We start from the raw sequence: 7,301 nt of genomic DNA, 5'->3' as shown, positions 1-7,301 counted from the left end.
CACGTGTTTTATGAAAACCAAGAATGTGTGCACACCGATTGTTATGTTTCCAAAGTGAAATTTTACTTTAATTGATAAAAGTGCTTTATGATCCAGTAAATGCTAATCAATCAAATATACAAATGAGCCATATATATCATTAGAACTTGGACAGAACTCCTGAGCAAGTAGCCTGAGGAAAAACAAAACAGAACTTCTATAGCAATCAGCCCGAGAAGGCAAACAACTTTCACAGCAAATGGCTGGAATGGTCAGGCTTGGTCAATGACTGTCAGCGTTCCTATTTTTGGCACTATTTCCAAATGAAGACGAACTCAAGAAAGTAATGTGCTTCCCAAACCAATCACCTGAGTCTTCACTTCTACTTAGTTCCCTCCAGCGTCCTCATGCCAATAATCTCCAATCAGAGTATAACCGAAACCTTCCTATTTTTTTTTTATTATAAACTTTCACACTTCCCTGACTACCTTTGAGTCCCAGCCAAATGCAAGAGTTGATGGTTGATTTTCTCACATGGGTGTTTTTTTTTTGTTTGTTTGTTTTGAAGAATGTTCAAAAATACATCAAAATTCCATCAGCTACTTTATCACTGTCATAGTGTCAATCAATTTTGAATCATCTATTCCACAAATAAGGAGCAGCAAACCCAGAGCAGATTCTCATATTCCCTTTCAGAAAGGAAACTATTGACTATTCTTGATATGGTTATAATTTAATTGACACAGTGTTTAATCCATAGCACTGGAACATCTACCATTGCATTTTAGATTTACTTGGCAGAAGAGTAATTCTTGTGTTAAAAGTTAGTTTCATTTTTGAAAGAAACTCCAGGAAAAGAATTCTCTCCAATGCTGAGAAAAAAATTAAAAAAAAAAAATGTCATCTATGGTTTAGCTGTATAGACATTTTTCTAAAAAGAAGTATAATATGAATGGTGGGTATAGGAGTTTTCAATAATTGCCATGAAAAAATTAACTATACCTGTCCTGCTATGGAGCATATTTAAGGAAAAATTCTTTTCTTGACAAGGAAATTAAGCATTCTAGCATGCAAGAAGAGGGTTTTTGTTTTAATTCTTTTGTAATGTCAGATAAAACCAGTAGAAACTTGATGCTGCACCTTGATAGATTTTTAATATCCAGAGTTTTAATTTTATGACTTTATTCTTCACTGCTGGGAGTCTTTCTAGTCATTGTGAAGTGGAGCCACTATGTTTCATGAAAATTACCTTGAAATGGTTGCAAATGGTAAATGGGAAAATGGGTGTTAAGACATTCTTTTATAATAAAAATTAAAAATTAGCTGGCTAAATTATGTTCTATAATTGCCAGACTGACCAGTGTGCCCAGTGGAGTCTTAATGGCTTTAGTTTGTTTTCTCAGGTTGGCAGATGCTGAATTTGCTGACCTGTCCTGCAGCTGAAATGATATTTTGATTATGCAGAAATATTATTTCTCTTTAAATATTCTCAGAAAAATTGCATATATGCATATAAATTTATGTTGTTCTTGATGCTGATTGAAGTCTATCTATCTATCTATCTACCTTCCTATCTATCTATCTAATTTGGTAACAGGGTAGATCAGAAATCTGCAGGACTATTCATCATAATACAGGGAAAACTATACAATTTGTAAAATTCAAGTCACATTTGATTCTGCAATGATAAGAGGTGTTCAGCATGACTTGTATTCATCTTTTCTTATAAATATATATTGAGTATTATGATTTAATATAGTTTTTATTTCTCAAAATGTGTATACATTTTATGACACCCTCTACATAGTTTGCCCAAAGAACAAATTTATAGCACTTTAATGGTATTTTCATTGAATAGTTAACATAGAGATAAATAGTTAACATTTATTTTTCCACCAAAATAGAGATTATTGCACTGGGAATGGATCTTGGCTTAATCACAATCAGAGTTTATTCTGTTGCCACAAAAATAAAATTCAATTCAAATTTGGATTACACAAAAAAGGATGTGTTTTGGTTCATATAAGTTAAAAATCTAGAGATATATTTCATTTGTGGCACGGCCATGTATTCAGGGTCACACAACTTTGTAAAAATTTGGCCTATTTTTTTTTCTGTCTCTTGTCTGTGCTTTCATTTGGGTTTGTTTCACTGTCAGACAGCAAATCCTCAAACAGGATAGTTCCTGATGTGCCTTGAACTTTATAGCCAGTGTTTCCAATAGAAAAAGATTTTCTTGTTTTTTTTTTGGAGAGATAGAGTCTCTCTCTGTCACCTTGGATAGAGTGCCATGGCTTCAGAACAATAACCTCAAACTCCTGGGCTCAAGCATTCCTCTGGAGTAGCTGGGACTATAGGTGCCCACCACAACCACCCAGCTAGTTTTTCTCTTTTTAGTAGAGATGAGGTCTTGCTCTTGCTGAGGCTAGTCTCAAACTCATGAGCTCAAGTGATCCATCTGCCTCAGATGGATCAATCCCAGATTGTTAGGATTACAGGTGTGAGCCACCATGCTGGGTCTAGAAATAGATTTTCATTCTATGTACTTGGAAAAAAAAACAAAGAAAAGAAAAGAAAAAAAAGAAAGAAATGCTGGAATTGGGCCTTATTCGTTCTCTGGAATCTTTCTTGAATGCCTGAACCAAGGAAATGGAATTTGCCCATTAATTAAGTCTAAGTTATGTACTTCATTAGAGCTGAAATGGGGTCATCCCCACTTACATTACATTAATGGATGGTAGGGGGAAGTTGTTCACACACAAAACAGGTTGTTAGAAGAGCTCAGAATGGTTGTCTTACAGAGAAAATGAGATACACTTGACATTAAAAGTAAAAGGGAAAATAGCTTTGTGCTACAAGAAGAATACCTTGAGCAAGAGTTTTCATTGAATTTTAGGATCAATTTAAGCAAAGAAAATGGTAGAATCTAGAAAAATATCATTTAGAAACAGCAAGTAGATTAATATCTACAAATGTTGTACAGTTGAGGAAAACGATAAAACGAGTCATTGAGCGATGTCATGCTTAGGAAAGAAATTTTTGAGGACATGAGGCTCTGAGGGGAATGATCCTCAGGGTGAGCAGGTAACTAGTTTTCTTTAAAGAACTCTCCAAGATTCTGCCTTTAGAATGTTTGGTTTTGTATTGTTTTCTCCTCAAGTAAAAAGTAGTTTGTTTTTTCCTCCTACAGTCTGTCCATACTGATGTGTATGTCTAAATTAAGTCTTTACTTAATTTGTTTTATAGAGGATAAAGGAGACTTATTATGAAAGACTGGTGGGATTTTTGTAATAAATGATGATTTTTTTGAATTCATGTACCCAGTGCAGCCGAGAGTGGAAAGAACTCCCCCTCCATTTTGCATTTAACTCGGCACCGGTGAAGAATCTCAATGCCTGCTGGATCCTGGAGGAACTATCTAGTGCACAGCACCTGTGGCCTATAAAAAGTGCATTTTCATCAATGAAACATGAGAAAACGTTATTTGGCTCAGGGGAAAGCAGAATATGGAAGAAGCCACTTGGTGACTACATGGACAAATATGGTTATGAGCACACATGGGTCCCTTGAAAGACACGGAAGAGTGGATTACACTGCAGCACAATATGATTGTGTGGTCAAAATGAAAACAAAGATAAGAACTCTAGAGTGTCATCATCAAAGCAACTTAATTGATTAGCACTCATTGAGATATTCTAGTAATATTTATATTAATACATCGTAGAGGGTATCAAAGATATTTATTGGTATATAAATTGTACTGGATCAAGTTTTCTTATAAGTACAATTTCCAAAAATATTCCAAGTCAATTCTATTTGTTTGCCATGTAAAGATGGTAACATTTAGAAGTAACTTTACTTTTTCTTTATTTATGAAGTTCAGAAACCTAAGGTTTATATATTTATGTATAAATGTATATAGCACCTTTGAAGTCATGAATTTCATTTTAGTTCTAAAATTTCTAAGAATTGTTCACAAAACATTGATTTCATTGTTGACATGATTTTTCCTAATGGACATGTTTATCATTCTTGGAAAGAAAAGCTGTTTTACATGAAAAGCACTGCTTTTTTATATTTGTACAATAAATATTTATGTGAGTATAAATGTAAAAATTCCTAAATTAGTGGAACATAAAAAAAGTGATGGTTGTTTGATTGTAATATTTTTAACATTGTAGTTTTGAAAATGCTTTATGGAATATCCCGTCTAAAATTAGTTTATACTAATTTGGTGAATGTTCAACACTGGTAATAAATTGTTGTTATAAAATCATTCTCAAAGAAAATAATAAAAGACTTTCTTCTTCTGAAAATCACACAGCTCACTTTTAAATTAAATGAATTTCTTATCATCCTTGAGGGGTGATCATAATTTTTATGCCATTTACAAACACAAGATTTGAGGTTTGCAATTGTTACTAAATTATAGAGGTGATTTTTTTTTTCAATGTAAAAGCGGTCTCTGTTTATTAAGTAATAAGGTTATAAAAGTAATTATGGTGAACACCTTAGTTCATTCTCCTAATAAGCCTGTTGATCTGGTCTTCGCTGCTGTCAGCATCTCCACCTTCTATAAAGTGGGTTGTCTTTTTCTTCATTCCTGCCCATCTAGAGGATAACTCAAAGGGCCACAGGAAGTTATCTGCTTCTTCTATGTGTTTTCCAGCAGTGTAGATCTCATGAATGAGAGCCTCTGTGAAGATGATGTTCTATTTACCAAGAGAGCCAGTAAATCAAACTGTTACCTATCAATAATACAATTGGATTCTTCTTCTTTTTTTTTTTTTTTTGAGACAGTCTCATTTTATTGCCCTCCATAGAGTACCATGTTGTCACAACTCACAGCAACCTCCAACTTTTGGTCTCAAGTGATTCTCTGTCTCAGCCTCTCAAGTAGCTGGGACTACAGGCACCCGGCTATATTTGGAGATGGGATCATGCTCTTGCTCAGGCTGGTCTCCATCCTGTGAGGTGAGGCAATCCACCCGCCTAGGCCTCCCGGAGTGCTAGGATTGCAGGGCCGCAATTGGCTTCCTACTGATTTTGCCATGACCACGCTTGTAGATAAGCTCATTTACTGACTTCAGCTGTGGCTATTCCTGTGCAATATATGGTACTGCAGTCTCAGCATATTAATTGAAGCCTTGCTGAGCTTAACAAAGGTTGTATTGAAGACTTGGTTAAGGTGAAGCAGCTGCAACACCTCTGGGTGTTTGGGCTCACACCATTGATCCCTCTGATCCTAATGACAAAGACCAGTTTGGGTCCTGCAGGTATGTAGAAGTTGCCAGCTTTTCTGGCCATGCTAGCCTTCCGAATCTCAGTTCTGTGCATCTGCTTGTGCTCCTTGTGAGAATGCTTAGCTCTTTCATAGACGAGCTTCCTCTTTGCTTTTCAAAGCATCTTTTGGGCAAACTTCTCAGTCACCTGATCTTAAGCTCTGCAAAATTCCTTCATTTTTCTTAAGGGTTTCTGGCAGAGCAGGAGCCTTCTTTTTCCTCTTTTCTACACCATCCATAGTTCTGGCCAGAAAATAGCTACAGCTGATATTTTAGGGTCACATAAATTTTAGAATATCAGCTTCCAACAGCATCCTCCAAAGTTCATTAAATCACAATTTTTTCCCATGAGGCAATTTGGTGAGGCATATGGGCCATCTCTTGCATGAAGCTATAATGATCTTCTTTGTGGATCATCTTTTTGTGGTACGTAGTTTGCTTCATTTATTTATTAATAATTATGAGGTACTTTCATATTTTGTGCTTTGTAATAATTCCACTAAATGAAATTCTATCCATTCTTTCCACTTACTCATTGGAAAGCAACTCACATTTCTGGTTGATTAAAGTCTGCTTTTGTTGTCTTTAGTGGTGGAATGAGAGGGCTAAATTATTTTTCTTTTTGTAAACTTCATTATGTATTCAGTGTCAATCAATAAGATATACATTTTATTTAAATTATTCAGTGTTTCTTTGCTCAGAAGATTTTAGCAGCTTAAGAATGTAAGTATGGTTTTCTCTTCTCTTCTCATTCATTTTTTGGGACATTTTAAAATTGGGTATGTTATATAACATGGAATACTTCTCTCCGAACGAAGTTTATATCTGCACTTACATTTGACAATAGTTGACAATTATTTTTATTTTTTATCTTTAAAATTTTGCAGATTATTTGCAAGAGTATTACGCTCACTATCAGAGATTCTCACTGAGATTCTCACTTTATATATATATTTTTTTCAGTTTTCCATGAAGAGTTTGATATTATATCAGTTTACTTTTCTTATCTGCAATATTTATATAATATGAAACATGGATCATCATAATTCCTGTTATATCAACACATTTTCTGTGCGTTAAACACTTTTGATTTTATGTACTATATTGAGTTTCACAAAACCAATTCAATTATTTGCTTGCTGGATGGTCCCCTTATGTACCATGAAATGTTACTTACCTTTTGTTTTCTTCTGCAATTATGTAAATGTCTCTGTATACTTTTTGTTCTTATAAGGGTACTTCTCTGTCCTCCTTGACTACTTTACTGAACTAATTTTTTTTAACTTTCATATATTTTTAGGCTACTTGGATGCAGGCAATGGACATTTAACATTTTTCTCTATGATAAACTAAATTGCTTATTATGTTTCTTTCACTTTTGTTTGCTTATATATAATTAATTGGCCTAATTCTACCATGTCATGAATTAATTTGGTCTATTGTATTTTAAATATGGATAATGTGTATTTTCAACTCATAAAATATTAAGCAAAAACTTCTACCGCTGTAGAACATTTCCATTAAGAACGACTATAAAAGCTGGGTAACAAAACAGCTGGATGAAAGCCTTTGGGAACATCCAAGGCAAGAAAGACATGTGGTTTCAATATGACAGAGAGAAAAGAAAATACTTCCATATTAGGCTGAGCCGGCTATTTTCTGCTGCCCTTCCCATCTAGGTATTTGGTAATTTCTAAGCCACACTTGGCAAGAATTATACTTTTGTAAAAACTAGATTCTTTTCTGAATGCATTTTTTTTAAAATAACAAATACATGAATTATGTCACTCATTATCTGTGTAAATTATGGGATGAGAATAGTCATGTTTAATTTTAGTATTCTTTTAGTCATATTTAATTTTACTATTCTTTTGTCCCTTGGTTTTAAAACCCAAGAGAGCTGCCTATGTTCTTCATTCATCTGATGTGAAAGGCTTATTTGAGTAGATTTTGTTTTTCTACATTTAAAAGATGTTGCCCCTCCTTTTATTTTAATTAACAAGCACAGTAGCAGGTCCTGTACTGCAGGAATTGCAGTGA

At 34.2% G+C, this 7,301-nt stretch overlaps 1 pseudogene; it reads right to left on the bottom strand.

Moving 5' to 3' along the window:
* Nucleotides 1–4,490: 4,490 nt before the first annotated feature.
* LOC128582505 (60S ribosomal protein L7-like) lies at nt 4,491–5,385 on the bottom strand (annotated as a pseudogene).
* Nucleotides 5,386–7,301: the final 1,916 nt, after the last annotated feature.

Source organism: Nycticebus coucang, chromosome 3, assembly GCF_027406575.1.
Source record: "Nycticebus coucang isolate mNycCou1 chromosome 3, mNycCou1.pri, whole genome shotgun sequence".
Classification (NCBI taxonomy): Eukaryota; Metazoa; Chordata; class Mammalia; order Primates; family Lorisidae; genus Nycticebus; species Nycticebus coucang.
The sequence above is the reverse complement of the archived record's forward strand: the minus strand, read 5'-3'. Positions and strand labels throughout refer to the sequence as shown.